The 17,536-nt window shown below is 43.9% G+C and overlaps 1 protein-coding gene across 1 annotated transcript in view; it reads left to right on the forward strand.

Moving 5' to 3' along the window:
* Positions 1-17,536, forward strand: part of LOC126095330 (zinc finger and BTB domain-containing protein 45-like) — a 559,429-nt gene that overhangs the window by 239,460 nt on the left and 302,433 nt on the right. The window lies entirely within an intron of this gene.

Below are 17,536 nucleotides of genomic sequence, written 5' to 3' on the forward strand. Positions count from 1 at the left end.
TGCCTCAGAACATGTCCTACCAACCGATGCCTTCTTTTGGTCAAGTTGTGCCACAAGCTTCTCTTCTCCCCAATCCTATTCAATACTTCCTCATTAGTTATGTGATCTACCCATCTAATCTTCAGCATTCTTCTGTAGCACCACATTTCGAAAGCTTCTATTCTCTTCTTGTCCAAACTATTTATCGTCCATGTTTCACTTCCATACATGGCTACACTCCATACAAATACTTTCAGAAATGACTTCTTGACACTTAAATCTATACTCGATGTTAACAAATTTCTCTTCTTCAGAAACGCTTTCCTCGCCATTGCCAGTCTACATTTTATATCCTCTCTACTTCGCCCATCATCAGTTATTTTGCTCCCCAAATAGCCAAACTCCTTTACTACTTTAAGTGTCTCATTTCCTAATCTAATTCCCTCAGCATCACCCGATTTAATTCGACTACATTCCATTATCCTCGTTTTGCTTTTGTTGATGTTCATCTTATATAGTCCCTTCAAGATACCATCCATTCCATTCAACTGCTCTTCCAAGTCCTTTGCTGTCTCTGACAGAATTACAATGTCGTCGGCGAACCTCAAAGTTTTTATTTCTTCTCCATGGATTTTAATACCTGCACCAAATTTTTCATTTGTTTCCTTTACTGCTTGCTCAATATACAGATTGAATAACATCGGGGAGAGGCTACAACCCTCTCTTTTCTCAGTTACGCGCTCTTGGCTCATTCCTGGAAATCTATCGTAAATGTAACTGGCCCTCAGTTCGTATTAACACCGCTAAGGAGAAATGGGGCTGACGTGAAATGCCACGTGGACCACTCCACTTGTTCAATGATGAAGCAGTTATCGGTCTTCAAATTCCAACTTGACACGTTCATCATAGTACGTCATCTTGCCATTCGATAAGACTGATGAGGGAACATTACACGCTCAGCGCATTCGAATGTGAAAATATTAAACTGTGATAGAAAGGACTGGTGATATTATATAGTTGGAACAAAAATTTTATTTGTTATTCGCCTGAAGAAGTCTTTTCCTTACATGATCGTTTACGCAACGGTGATCGTTTTTTCATGTGACACTGCGTCGTAAATCACGAATTATTCTGGACTACAGGTTTTGAATTATGAACTGTTTTTTTATTAGTAAACTAAAGATAGTAATCGAAATTACGGGATAATCTTCGATCTAACTTCACGCGTTTAAATCATTTACATTCTAGCTATCTTTGCAGCCAGATGAGAAATCTTAATATTTCAAATTACATTACATTCAAATACACTCCTGGAAATGGAAAAAAGAACACATTGACACCGGTGTGTCAGACCCACCATACTTGCTCCGGACACTGCGAGAGGGCTGTACAAGCAATGATCACACGCACGGCACAGCGAACACACCAGGAACCGCGGTGTTGGCCGTCGAATGGCGCTAGCTGCGCAGCATTTGTGCACCGCCGCCGTCAGTGTCAGCCAGTTTGCCGTGGCGTACGGAGCTCCATCGCAGTCTTTAACACTGGTAGCATGCCGCGACAGCGTGGACGTGAACCGTATGTGCAGTTGACGGACTTTGAGCGAGGGCGTATAGTGGGCATGCGGGAGGCCGGGTGGACGTACCGCCGAATTGCTCAACACGTGGGGCGTGAGGTCTCCACAGTACATCGATGTTGTCGCCAGTGGTCGGCGGAAGGTGCACGTGCCCGTCGACCTGGGACCGGACCGCAGCGACGTACGGATGCACGCCAAGACCGTAGGATCCTACGCAGTGCCGTAGGGGACCGCACCGCCACTTCCCAGCAAATTACGGACACTGTTGCTCCTGGGGTATCGGCGAGGACCATTCGCAACCGTCTCCATGAAGCTGGGCTACGGTCCCGCACACCGTTAGGCCGTCTTCCGCTCACGCCCCAACATCGTGCAGCCCGCCTCCAGTGGTGTCGCGACAGGCGTGAATGGAGGGACGAATGGAGACGTGTCGTCTTCAGCGATGAGAGTCGCTTCTGCCTTGGTGCCAATGATGGTCGTATGCGTGTTTGGCGCCGTGCAGGTGAGCGCCACAATCAGGACTGCATACGACCGAGGCACACAGGGCCAACACCCGGCATCATGGTGTGGGGAGCGATCTCCTACACTGGCCGTACACCACTGGTGATCGTCGAGGGGACACTGAATAGTGCACGGTACATCCAAACCGTCATCAAACCCATCGTTCTACGATTCCTAGACCGGCAAGGGAACTTGCTGTTCCAACAGGACAATGCACGTCCGCATGTATCCCGTGCCAGCCAACGTGCTCTAGAAGGTGTAAGTCAACTACCCTGGCCAGCAAGATCTCCGGATCTGTCCCCCATTGAGCATGTTTGGGACTGGATGAAGCGTCGTCTCACGCGGTCTGCACGTCCAGCACGAACGCTGGTCCAACTGAGGCGCCAGGTGGAAATGGCATGGCAAGCCGTTCCACAGGACTGCATCCAGCATCTCTACGATCGTCTCCATGGGAGAATAGCAGCCTGCATTGCTGCGAAAGGTGGATATACACTGTACTAGTGCCGACATTGTGCATGCTCTGTTGCCTGTGTCTATGTGCCTGTGGTACTGTCAGTGTGATCATGTGATGTATCTGACCCCAGGAATGTGTCAATAAAGTTTCCCCTTCCTGGACAATGAATTCACGGTGTTCTTATTTCAATTTCCAGGAGTGTAGGTGTTACTCTTTTACAGCAAATGATGTTGAATAATCAAAGAAATTTTCTATTTACGTTCCAATAGTTGTAAGTGGAATTTATTAATATCACCAAGATTGTTACAACTTTCCCGTAAAAGCTGTATACTATAAGGCTAAAACAGTAATCCAGGTTCAGAGTCAGGTTGCCCATTTAACGGCTTCGAGGGGCAATAAAATTTTGATTTTCAGTAATTCATATAAGTATCAAAGTTAAGGAGTACAATCTCGTGTTAAAACTTGAACAAATTAAGCCACGTATTAAAATTATAAACTTGGTAGATGTCCTGAAGCAGCGCAGATCACGCAGACGGTATTCACTCAATGTCCGAGAATGGAACCCCATAGCGTCTTCAACAAACTTTACACAGAATTTCAACCGTTTTCGAAAGTGTTTATCGCTGAACAGCGTCCACCAAAGAATGAAAGGACAAAAGTTTATTGCTTACCACATTCGGGCGGCCGGAGTGGCCGTGCGGTTCTAGACGCTACAGTCTGGAACCGCGAGACCGCTACGGTCGCAGGTTCGAATCCTGCCTCGGGCATGGATGTGTGTGATGTCCTTAGGTTAGTTAGGTTTAAGTAGTTCCAAGTTCTAGGGGACTGATGACCTCAGTAGTTACGTCCCATAGTGCTCAGAGCAATTTGAATCATTTTTGAACCACATTCAGCAACAGACATGAGTTGTTGTTAATTTACAACTTTACGACCAACTCTGTCGTACAATATTCTACAGACAGTATCCACATATACCACTGACTGCATCTGTAAGATTCTATAGTTGAGGACATGGAGTGTAACTTACCCAGATTACGGAGCTCTCAACCGTAAATTTTTACATGCTTAACCCGTTACAAACTGACATACACTGATTTGTTATCTGTGTCGAAAAGGCGACAGTCGATCTCGACTATCAGTACTCCTGTATAGGCTCATAGTCTGATTGTGTGTATTGAACCCGGGACCTAGAAACGACGGAGGGGCTTCGCGCCGCTGTAGCCCTCAGTGGTTCACAACAGTCCACCAACCTCACCGCCGTCACACACACACCGAACCCAGGTTTATTGTGCGGTTCGGCCCCCAGTGAACCCCCTCAGGAACATCTCATACAAGACGAGTGTAACGCCAAATGTTTGCGTGGTGGAGCAAATATGGTGTACAGGTAAGTGGACACAATGCTGGCGCAGCAGTCGCCGACGTAGTATAAATGAGGCGGAATAAGGGGAACCAGCTTAAAAACCATCCACAGGCTGGTCTGCACACCGGACCTCGACACTAATCCGCCTGGTGGATTCGTGCCGTGGAGCGGCACGGGCTCGGGAAGTAGAGCATTATACCGCGCGGCTAGCCAGGCGGGATAGTATGAATGTAGTCGAGGCAGCTAGCCTCTGCAGGCTAGAGGCATTTGAACAAGACAACAGGGACGGACTATCGTGTGTCAAATTACTGTCGTCAATATTACTGAGAAACCAAAACATTAAAAAAAGTCCTCACGTTTCGCACACCGTAAATTTCTCTTGCACTCGAAGGCCAGTGATAAGTCGAAATGGGGAATGCCCTCCAGGCACATAGGTTACATTTCGTTTTTCAGCTGTAAGTAGGCTGTTTATGTTTTCTTATTGGCAACGTTACGTAGCGCTCTGTATGAAAATCACTGGCTGTGCTGTGTGCAGTCTGTGGCTAGTTAGCATTGTTGTCTGCCATTGTAGTGTTGGGCAGCGGCAGCTGGATGTGAACAGCGCGTAGCGTTGCGCAGTTGGAGGTGTGCCGCCAGCAGTGGTGGGTGTGGGGAGAGAGATGGCGGAGTTTTGAAATTTGTCATGAACTGCTATATATATTATGACTATTAAGGTAAATACATTGTTTGTTCTCTGTTAAAATCTTTCATTTGCTAACTATCCCTAACAGTAGTTAGTGCCTTCAGTAGTTTGAATCTTTTATTTAGCTGGCAGTAGTGGCGCTCGCTGTATTGCAGTAGTTAGAGTAACGAAGATTTTTGTGAGGTAAGTGATTTGTGAAAGGTATAGGTTAATGTTAGTCAGGGCCATTCTTTAGTAGAGATTTTTGAAAGTCAGATTGCGTTGCGCTAAAAATATTGTGTGTCAGTTTAAGCACAGTCGTGTATACAATTTTTCAAAGGGGACGTTTCACAGCGACCAACTTAGTCTTGGTTCAAGTGGTAATGGCGCCTTGTGTTTGGGGCTTACTAGGTGTTTTTGCGTCGTCTTACACTTTACTTCCGTCTTCAACAGCAGTATACTAGGTGTACCGAAAGGTACATTACAAGGCGTGGTGACTGGTAGATGTGTATCAAGTGAGCATATTTTCTTATAAACGCTTCTTCTGAAACACTCTGTTTGCACGCTGGCGTCCCTGAAATGTGGAGAACGACGCAGGCAGATTCGACAACACAAGCTGGGTTAGAAGTAAAGGAGACAATGTAAATAGTAGTCGCTCTGCGAGTCTTCACGCAATTACAGCGCCCGAAACGCGAGTCGATACACAAACCAACCAACAGAGGCAGCGGAGATCATATTACGTGTACTGTGATGTCGCAGTCCTTACCAGCAGTACTGTTTTACTTGTTACATGACACAGAAAGCAGGCCACAGCCTTAAGTAGACAATAGTAGACTATAGCATTGTTTTGTTTGCCGTAATTTCATGCAATACGTTATTTGCATCTATTCATGTGGCTATCGTAAAACGAAAATGAATAAATGCAGTCGCTTACACAACTGCACAGCGCACCGACATGCTTCTCGTGAAGGGGCAGCTCAGAGGGATGCAAGAGATGTTTCGCAATACGAACATTTCCCAGACAGGCGTCACATAGTGAACACCACGTTTCCAACACTGCAGCGGCGTTTAAGCGAAATGTGCAGCTTAAGTCCTACGGTCTTCACACTGGACAACCCTAACACCAGAGTTTGAAGAAGCTACACGTCAGCTCTTTGCAGAACAGCCTTCCTTCTACGAGCACCATAGCTATAGCCCACACGACACCTGTGAACCACGAGGCGGACTGACACGCTGTGCACGATGAACACCTTCATCCCTACAAAAACCAGTAGGCTTTTGCGACGACTCGGGGTGACTTCCCTCGTCGTCTCAGCTATAGCCAGTGGCTACTCGAGCACAGTAAGCTGGCTCCTCTCTTCATACCACGTTTCCTGTTTTCTGAGGAATGAGCCATTCTCAGGAACGGAAACACCAGAAACAGCCATATTTGTGTCGGTCTTTACCGGCTGCATATCCCAGGTCAGCGACGTCGCTTTGTTGTGATTGTTTATGGAGGTCCCATTGATGACCATGTCAAGATCTGTACCTCATGCCCGTCCATGTTAATGCTCCCAATTACCTACTATTTCTGCCAAAGGGATCATCTGGGTTGTTGGATGAGGTACCTTTTGATATCTGCGGTGGGATGTGGTTCCTGAAGGATGGCACTCCAGCTTACTTCGACAATGCGGTACGAGGCCACTTGAACGAGGCTTTTTGGACAGATGGTTGCGACGCGGTGGCCCAGTGGCGTGGTCCCCTCACTTACCAGCCTTGACACCACTGCACTTTCAATTCGGGGGCTTCATGAAACCCATGGTGTACAAGACACCCGTGGAGTCACCACAACATCTAGTAACCCGACCACAAGTATCTGCTGGAGTCATATGTGGGTAATCTTTCCAAAGATTCACCAAGATATGATCCGAAGATACACAAAATGTATCAAACATGTGGCGGTCATACTGAACGCCTTCTGCAAGTGAATTAAACTTATTTTTTTCTGAACGTAATGTAGTTAGTCTCATGTACATCTGCTTAACTGCCTACATCCTTCTTCACATTTCAAAGACTCTAGCACGCGAACGAGGTTCTCCAAAATATAAGTTTATTAGAATTTTGAACATGGCTGCCAGCAGCAGCCTTAAACTTGTGTATACAAACCAATCGGCTCCATAAACTTCATTGTAATCAACTGCTATCGCCTTGATAGGTTCCCGGGAATTACGCCGGATAATATTGTAGAAACCGCACAATATTTCAACGAGATAACTGTCCGTGCCCTCCATTCTCAGGTGCTACTGTAGCGTCGCTGAGAAGCTCGCCAGTTTATATGCTGGCTTTCCAGAACAGCGCAGGCGCCAGCGGGGCACAACGCCATCGAAGACTAATCGTAGACAGCGTCGAATACCAGAAACGGGTCGCGGTCCGCGGTGGCGCGCCGCGGCGCAGGAAAATGCGGCCGGGAGCGACGGACCCCGTTCGCGCGCGCCATGTGTTGGCGCGCGATTTAAGCTAGTGCATAGGGCTAGAGCCATCTCAGATCAGGACAGCTTATCTGCAGAGCTTAGCCATCTCCGCTCTGTGTTGCCCAGAACGGGTGCTCCGAGAAGCAGATCCGGAACGCATTTCGACCAGCACGCTCCAAACCTCAAGAACAGCCTGAAGAAGCAGACACCACCACGGGGTTGGTTTTTCTACCGTATGTCGGTGGCGTGTCTTTTAAGGGGCTCCGGAAAGGCTCAAAATCATGAAAAGTTTAATTTTTACTTTTTTGCGTTTTCTGAATCTGCAGACTATTACCTTTTAATAGATATATAATTTACTCAATTCCGAAGACTACAACTATTTTTAAATTTTTTTTGAAATGTGTTCTACATGGGCGTGACCCACTGTGGCGCTGTTAAACTGCTGTCAAATGGTGTTATTATTAACGTCCGTGTTCATCAGGTACATTTCAGTGATGTGAGATAAAGTATGTGTTGTGGCTAACCTATTTGCAGAGACTTAGCAGCACCTGAACTGTTGAAAAAGTGTATTCACGGAAAAACTCAAAACCCCAATGAAAGTGTAAATAGTGTTATATGGTAGAGAATCCCCAAGACTGTATTTGTTGGAATAGAAACACTTCACTTTGGTGTGTATGATGCTGTAGCGATTTTCAATGATGGCAACATTGTAAGGTGCAAGGTATTTAGAAATATGGGAATGAAGATAGGTTCTGACATGGTACGAGCGATGCTTGCTTTAGACAAGGAACGCCTTCGGGCTGCAGACAGGGCTGTAAAGAGTCTAGAAATACAAGCAAGAGTAAACAGGAGGAGGAACAAGAGGAAGCTGGAGGAGGAGTTTGCAGAGGATGAAGATAATCCATCCTATGGACCTGGAATGCACTAACAAGTTAATCTAATCTTTGTCGCTCGATTCCCAAAACTTTTATTTTCTCATACTAATTACATGTTTTCTAAGGATCTTCCAAACATATTTGTTTCAAACTTTCAGTAAATGTTACACAGTACCTTCTGCATAATTTAACGCAGCCTTTTTCCAAAAAACTGTATATTTTTTAATATATAAATAAAAAATTGCCAAAAAATGTTGTGAATTTTCATTACAATTGAAAAAAAATCATCTTTAATAACTGAACTAAAATTTTGTAAAATCCCTGTGTTAAGTTGTAGCCCATATTCCAATAAATAACCTGTAAAAAGTTCAACTTCCTACCTCAAATACTTTGTGAGGAAAAATGTAATTTATAAGCGTTATTTTAACATTGCAAGTATAGGGCGTTCCGGAGCCCCTTAAGATGGGTAGAATTTTCAAGAAATACCAGATAAAATGTGTTTTCTGGCCTCCAGCAAGAGTGCAGTCAATGCCGGGCTCTGTTAAAGACAACCTCGGCCTGAGGAGACCAGGAATATATAAAATCCCGTGCCAGAGTGGGATGTCTTATATTGGCCAGACGGGTCGTTCGGTCAAAGACAGACGCGACGAACATAAACGTCACACGAGGTTGGGTCAGCTAGAGAAATCTGCGGTTGCTGAACACTGCCTTGACACGGGACACGGCACGAATTATGAAGAAACCAAGATCCTCTCGCATGCTTCCACATACTGGGACTCCATCACCAAAGATGCAGTCGAAATGCATATAAGCAGTGACCTAACAAACAGAGACACGGGGCTTCACCTGAGCAAATTCTGGGAGCCAGCCTTGGCGGCACTAAGGAATCGTCAGCCACAGATTAGCAACCGCACCGAGTCAACGCAGATGGGAAGCCTAAAGCTGTCGGCACACGGACCGTGCATCCGAACGTTGAGCGTTGAGCGTGCCGAGTTTCTGACGTCACAGCATGGAATAGCACGCTCGGGAGTCTTTCCGAACGTGCAGAGGAATATCTGGCATGTCAGATATTCTGAGCGTGCGTCTGAGCGTTGACCAATGAGATGACACAACGCCACCTACGTCACAAGCACGCCGTCTCCCTTCAGTACAGAGTTTTGAGGCACCATATTGGGATTCATTTCTAGCCTATACGTATATATTCCGTTCCGAGCACCAGCAAATTGAGAATCACTGCAAAACCCATTGTTAACTGTGTGAATCGTTCCAATAAAACAATGAGAAACATCATATTCGCGGCAAAAGAATTATTGTAACTTTCGTATAATGAGAGTAGGCTATTTGAAGGCAGCGACACACTGAAGATCCACCCAAAACAAATTGTTCTTGGTACAATTAGGTATAACTAAATTTCAGTTAGTAACATATCTACGATTAATGTTTTTAGCATGGGCTAAGATACTATGATTAGTGCCAAAATGTGGGATGTTGGTTTAGCGTAATGAAGAGCGTCAGTGTTCTGTTAAGAGTTTGGTTGGGGCGGTGGTTCGCGTCCTGACACAACCAATTTTTTTTCTTAACAGTCACGTTTTTATTAGGTTCCGATACTTTATTATTAGTTTAATACAAGTGTAGACTATAATATTTGATGTTATGTAAATACAAGTTCACCTTTTTTTGGGGGGTGACTTTGTTCGATTGGCTTAATCCAAAGGACAGTTTGCGATACTTGTTTAAAGATATTTTACTCCTTCTTTTACGCTTCGTAATTCACATGTTTCAAAGCTTCTGCTACTGGGTAGGAACAGTGATCAAGTGAGACTGACCTTGGAGTTTTACTAAAATGTGGGAATCATTAAATAACGTTTATCTTATGCGGAGAAGCATTCCAAATTTGTAACGCACTGTCTGTAACGGAACTTTTATATGCCTGTGTCCTTACTGATTGGACATGGTACTTTCCTTTTTGTGGACGATGGAAGAAATGTGCGTTTTAATAGAGCTAACGTGGGAATTACGCGCACCCGTTGAGTAAACAGTGTGATTTACGAACTAGAAACATCCCTCAACTGTCGCTGGAGTGCGTTGCGATCGCGTATACCACGTTGGGGCCCACGTACCGTATGCACAAGTCGCATCGTTCCTGAGCGTTCAGCAGCACGTTGAACTTGGCACGCTCAACGTTAACGTTCGACAGCACGGACCGTGTGCCGACGGCTTTAGCGCAGATGCTTAAATCGCGCGCCAACACATCGCGAGCGCGAACGGGCTCCGTCGCTCTCGGCCGCATTTTCCCGCGCCGCGGCGCGCCTCCGCAGACCGTGACCCGTTTCTCCAGCAGAGGGCTCTGGTATTCGACGCTGTCTACGACTGGTCTTCGATGGCGTTATGCCCCGCTGGCGCCTGCGCTGTTCTGGAAAGCCAGCATATAAACTGGCGAGCTTCTCAGCGACGCGACAGTAGCACCTTAAGTTGGCGGGCAGTTGTCTCGCTGAAATATTGTGCGGTTTCTACAATATTATCGGGCGTAATTCCCGGGAACCTATCAAGCAGATGCAGCGCCGGGAAAGCCTCAAACAGCACAACTCGTATCAGGTTTCAATACTTCTACGAGTCTGCCCCTCAGAAGGATTAAAATCACATAACTTACTTTACGTTAAAATTATAAGCTTACATAATGAGCTGTAAAGCGTATATCAAACAGCAGAAAATCGTCCATGAAAAGCGAGTGTTTTAGCTCGTAGTGCACGCTAATCATTTTAACGTAGTGTAACTTACGTGAATCTGTTCCTTCTTCAAAACCTGCTCAAGGCTTTTGACTATTAACTTTATACAACCGATTGGCTCTATACATCATTTATTGGTAAGTTTATTAGGACAACATGCTCAAGTGGTACCCATCTATCAACCACTGCGCCTTGTAATATATATTTTGATACAATCTGTACACTCCCATAGAAATTGGCTGATGTCACACAAGCTATTACTTCACCTACGATGATACTATCTTTATCAAACTGGAAGCATGGTTGGAGTGTTGTGTTTATTTCCATGTGCATGATATGCCTTTCAAATATTTACAGCTCGTAAATGCGTGGTGGTTTCTAACCCTCTCCATTCAGCACACTGTATCCATTTGACTGGAACAGCTGTGTGCCTGCAACTCCCTCAGCAGCCGATCCACTATCACATCGACGTCTAGGTCCCTAGAACTAATGTAGGGAAAGAACTTGGAAGTACTTTGTTAGGAAGATTTTCGCAAACAACGAGAAGTGGAATGCGTGGACAAAGATTTCAACACGACTGTCCAAGAATGCGGTCCCATTGTCGTCAGCACCGCATCATTGCTGCTGTCTCAGAACTGGTTTCTGACTCAAATGTACAAAGGATTTGCTATAAAATGTGGTATTATTAATATTTTGAAAACGTTTCCTTTAAGCAAAAATTTCTAAAACTAATCATGTATATGTTAAACGTATCCTGTAAACTGACTTACAACATTTGACCAAAAATTTTAAATGTCTGTGGTACGCATAAGTGTGTAATGAAATGAGTACTTGGCCTAGAGTTAACGTAAGTAATTATTACATCCATGACAAAGTGTTAGTGTGTGTGTGTGTGTGTGTGTGTGTGTGTGTGTGTGTGTGTGTGTGCGTGTGTGTCTGTGTGTAGGAGGGGTTTGGAATGAGCGTTTGTACAATACTCCCTGAATCTTACAGTATATTGATCTATTACTTATTATTATTTAAAGTAAAATGTTTCTCAAAAATGGCCAAAAATTGTAACGTCAAGTTATTATTATAATGGAATAGTTTCCAATCAGTCAAGCTATATTACGTGGGAACGGAGATTAAACAGCAGCTGGATAGCTTATCAGGACATCGGCCCAATATTTCTACTAACGCGTTCCCTCCAGATACAATTATTTTGTATAGTACATGCATAGTTACAGAATGTAATTTTTCTATTTAGCTGTCTCGTCTGCAAGGTTTTCTGAATAGACTGCCGATTTAGGCTATCCAGTATCCATCTTGAGAACCTACAATAGAAGTAAAAGAAGAAAGAATTCCTATCTAATATATTAACAGATTATAAAAACAGATATTATAACATATATATATATATATATATCCAGTCAAGGGTCAGTCTAGTGTTAATTGCGGAATGTGCAGGTGCACCATCATGCTGATACCACATACGTCGCCCCGTTTCCAATGGGACATTTTAGAGCAACGTTGGCAGATCATTCTGTAGAAATGCGATGTATGTTGCAGCTGTTTGTTACAACACACAACTGAACGTCGGAGGTTTCAAACGTCAACTTTAGGTTACAATATCTCAGGATGTAATTAACATTTTACAATGCAACAAACGGCACTGATTAAGTATTTATTTATATGTTCAGATGTGCTAACAAAGCTAACGGGGTTCCATTTAAACAAACGTAGGTTTGTGTTAAAAACATACTTCCATGCATTTTTTTATGGTTTGTATTAACCAATTACACTAGCCCCTCTCCTCACGTTCGGTCTGTGGAATCGATTCGTCAGTATTTGATGTAGTTTACGAAATATATCCAGCGGTAATGTTAGGTGGCTCACCCTGTGTATATATATATATATATATATATATATATATATATGTTATTTTTACATATTTCTCATTTTCTCGGTGCTGCATATATATATATATATATATATATATATATATATATATATATATATATATATATATATATATGCAGCACCGAGAAAATTATATATATATATATATATATATATATGTGCAGCACCGAGAAAATGAGAAATATGTAAAAATAACACGAGTCTAAATTGTCATGCATGTTTCAAGCAGTATATACATCGTGTCTTTCCTAAGAGTTCTCACGTATATTTTCTCTGGTGTTTCGGCAGGTATTTGAGATTTAGTTTTAGGACTGCGTAGCTGAAGTGAACCCAAACAACAGCTGCTTTTCACATGCTTCACGCGACGCCCAATGTGAACGGAAAGCGTCCGTTTGTTTTCCATTACAAAAACAATATCATTTTTAAGGATGAATGTTAACCACCCACTCTATAGAGAGCTGCCAAATTACTCTATTCTGGTATTCCTTTTATGGGTATGTATTCTATTTATTACAGGGAGAGTCAAGACACGAAGAAGAAACAGCAACCCAGCAGCGACTGAGTAGCACTGCACGCTCGGCGGTAGCAGTAAGCATGGGGTAGGGAAATGGTGTCACTGCTGGACCACTGGTTCTTCATTGAGCTTTACTGTCCCAATTAATACATATAGATGAAACGAATACCGCACTAGAATAATATTGAACCACTCTGTCGAATGAACACTTAAATTCCGATTTAAAAACTACACTACTCGCCATTAAAATTGCTGCACCACGAAGATGATGTGCTACAGACGCGAAATTTAACGGACAGGAAGAAGTTGCTGTGATATGCAAATGATTAGCTTTTCAGAGCATTCACACAAGGCTGGCGCCGGTGCCGACACCTAAGACGTGCTGACATGAGGAAAGTTTCCAACCGATTTCTCATACACAAACAGCAGTTGACCGGCGTTGCCTACTGAAACGTTGTTGTGCTGCCTCGTGTAAGGAGGAGAAATTCATACCATCACATTTCCGACTTTGATAAAGGTCAGATTGTAGCCTATCGCGATTGCGGTTTATCGTATCGCGACATTGCTGCTCGCGTTGGTAGACATCCAATGACTGATAGCAGAATATGGAATCGGTGGGTTCAGGAGGGTAATACGGAACGCCGTGCTGGATCCCAACGGCCTCGTATCACTAATAGTGGAGATGACAGGCATCTTATCCGCATGGTTGTTTCGGATCGTGCAGCCAGGTCCTGATCTCTGAGTCAACAGGTGGGGACGTTTGCAGGACAACAACCATCTGCACGAACAGTTCGGCGTCGTTTGCAGCAGCATGGACTATTACCTCGGAGACCATGGCTGCGGTTACCCTTGTCGCTGCATCCAGGTTATGTTTACAGCATTATGATGGTCGAACCCGTGTTTGGCGACATCGCGGTGAACGCACATTGGAAGCGTGTATTCGATATCGCCAAACTGGCGTATCACCCGGCGTGATGGTATGGGGTGTTATTGATTACACGTCTCGGTCACCTATTGTTCGCATTGACCGCACTTTGAATAGTGGACGTTACTTTTCAGATGTGTTACGACCCGTGGCTCTACCCTTCATTCGATCCCTGCGAAACCCTACATTTCAGCAGGATAATGCACGACCGCATGTTGCAGGTGTTTACGGGCCTTTCTGGGTACAGAAAATGTTCGACTGCTGCCCTGGCCAGCACATTCTCCTGATCTCTCAATAATTGAAAACGTCTGGTGAATGGTGGCCGAGCAACTGGCTCGTCACAATACGCCAGTCACTACTCTTGATGAACTGTGGTATCGTGTTGAAGCTGCATGGCCAGCTCTACCTGTACACGCCATCCAAGCTCTGTTTGACTCAAAGCCCAGGCGTATTACGACCAGAAGTGGTTGTTCTGGGTACTGATTTCTCAGGATCTATGCACCCAAATTGCGTGAAAATGTAATCACATGTCAGTTGTAGTATAATATATTTGTCCGATGAATACCCGTTTATCATCCGCATTTCTTCTTGGTGTAGCAATTTTGATGGCCAGTAGTGTATTTGTAAGAGGAGACAAACCGAAGCTTTCTGTTCACACTGGGCGTTGCGGGAAACGTGTGAAGAGCAGTAGTTGTCTGGGGTGACTGCAGTCACACAGTCCCAAAAGCGACACTGCAAATATCTCATCAAACACCAGAGAAAATACACCTGACTACTGCCGGCCGGAGTGGCCGTGCGGTTCTGGGCGCTACAGTCTGGAACCGAGCGACCGCTGCGGTCGCAGTTTCGAATACTGCCTCGGGCATGGATGTGTGTGATGTCCTTAGGTTAGTTAGGTTTAATTAGTTCTAAATTCTAGGGGACTGATGACCTCAGCAGTTGAGTCCCATAGTGCTCAGAGCCATTTTTTTTTTTTTTTTTTTTTTTGCAAATGCAATCCTAGGGGTCCTTGATGCATGCAAATCATAGAGATAAGCACGGAAACTTGTTATAATAAGATTCATTTAGAGATACCGTAAATATACTCACAATTGTATTAAAGTAACCAAGAAGCTTTCTCTTTGAAGCCTGTAAGAATCTATTAGTTCTCTAATCATTTATAGCTGATCACAATTAAGCAAATTATTTTAAAAATAAGAAAATCGATTGCATAAATCATGCTGAGACCGAGCATGTAGTGATGATTTTAAAATTAGTATGCACAAAAGAAAAAAAGGAAAAGCTTAGAGGACATGTGTATTAATCTGTTTCACATTACAGTTTGTATCGTTGTTCGAAAAATAAGTAATAAAATGGGAGTGGAAATCAAACGGGACGTGAAGTAACATAAAAAAGTAATTTACGGCAACATTTCAAGAAATAAGTGAGTCAGCATAATTTAAAGTGCGAAGGCACAGAAGTGCGGTGGTCCTCGCTTCGACAAATACTAATTTTAAAGTCATGACAACATATTTTAGCGTTATTTGTGAAATCACGCTTTAGTTTTGAAACAATTTGCTAAGCTCTGACCAGCTGTAAATGGTCAGAAAAGCAATATATTTTTATATGCTTGAATATAAAGTTTTTTTCTGACTGCCATAAAATTGAGAATACTTTTAGTGCACTTCTAAATGAATGTTATTTTAATTAGTTTGCACATTTATCTGTACGTTATGCATGTATCAACGACCTCTAGGATTGAATTTCAATCCTATCTATAGCCGACTTGTGAAAGCATGAATGCCGCGCGAGGTGGCCGCGCGGTCTAGGGCTTATGTCACGGTTCGCGCGGCTCCCTCCGTCCGAGTTTCGAGTTCTCCCTCGGGCATGGGTGTGTGTTGTCCTTACCATAATTTAGTTTAAGTTACATTAATTAGTGTGTAAGCCTAGGGACCAATGACGTCAGCAGTTTGGTCCCATAGAACCTGCAGTGCCACAGAATGAGAGGCATACTCAAAAATTTTGCGATCAAAGCACTTAAATAAAAAATTGTATAAAGCATATGTTAGATCTCCAGTTACCCATTTTACGGCACATTTTACTAAGTTATAGAATGTGTTAGAAATGTGTTGTTCCATTTCATTAACCGTAGCTTCTGCTGTATTTTGAATGGTAACAAAGTGACCAGTATTAAAATTCCTCATCCTTGCCTGTTAGCACGTATCCTGGGAAAATACAGAATATGATTTACATCCGAGTTCTTCTAAGCGTCCATTTCTCCCCCAAATTAATGTTAATTATTTACATTAAAACCGACCTTAACATTGACGCGTTATTGGTTTTTTTTACGTGCGTATGTTGTATATTTACTGCTAGAGGCCACACCCGCCCCTCACTGGTACGCTCAAACGTGTACCGCTGTCGGTATGGCATGAGACGTGTTGCTTCAGATCGTTGACAACTGAGAGAAGAGAGCCTTGAGATGTGCCGGAGAACGTGTGAAGCTTCGGCATGTGGGAGCTGGTCCTCAGGTGGCAGGAGGAGAAGCGACGCCTCACGGCTTCTGTGATGTGGACAGCTGCAGTGAGAAGCCGCCACTGTGACTGCTTGCCTTACGAAATCACACGTCCATCGGACGGGTCATCTCCCCCTAATCTCGCAGACGTGACAAGAGTATCGAAACACTTCTTTTGCTGCAGCCCCCCATCCAACAGCAGGTCAATTATGTTTCCTCTGCGGATCCTTATTAGGTGGCCGGTGTCCCGTCTTCGGAGCAAACCTGTTTTCGTTCCGTTTGCCCCACAGCATTTTATACTTCAGCGCGAGATAAAGGCGCCAAGTCAACACAATTAGCACCCCCTCAATTATCTAGAACCCTCTCTTCGTGTTTCCATATGTCTCGGTTTCTCTAATTTCGTCGAACTGAAATTCGTTATCTCGTATGTATCAATTACTCGTTTGAGATAATCCTCTCTATAGCTAACGACAACTTTTGTACGCTGCTTTTAGTCTATACTACACGTTTGCCTTCTTGTGAATTAACCGTAAATGTCATGGATAAAATCATTCTGATTTCAAATTAAATATACAGGGTGTTACAAAAAGGTACGGCCAAACTTTCAGGAAACATTCCTCACACACAAATAAAGAAAAGATGTTATGTGGATATGTGTCCGGAAACGCTTAATTTCCATGTGAGAGCTCATTTTATTACTTCTCTTCAAATCACATTAATCATGGAATGGAAACAAACAGCAACAGAACGTACCAGCGTTACTTCAAACACTTTGTTACAGGAAATGTTCAAAATGTCCTCCGTTAGCTAGGATACACGCATCCACCCTCCGGAGCATGGAATCCGTGTTGCGCTGATGCAGCCCTGGAGAATGGCGGATTGTATCACAGCCGTCTACAATACGAGCACGAAGAGTCTCTACACTTGGTACCGGTGTTGCGTAGACAAGAGCTTCCAAATGCCCCCATAAAAAAAGTCAAGAGGGTTGAGGTCAGGAGACCGTGGAGGCCATGGAATTGGTCCGCCTCTACCAATCCATCGGTCACCGAATCTGTTGTTGAGATTGAAATGTGCAGGAGCTCCATCGTGCATGAACCACATGTTGTGTCGTACTTGTAAAGGCATATC

Source organism: Schistocerca cancellata, chromosome 8, assembly GCF_023864275.1.
Source record: "Schistocerca cancellata isolate TAMUIC-IGC-003103 chromosome 8, iqSchCanc2.1, whole genome shotgun sequence".
NCBI lineage: Eukaryota > Metazoa > Arthropoda > Insecta > Orthoptera > Acrididae > Schistocerca > Schistocerca cancellata.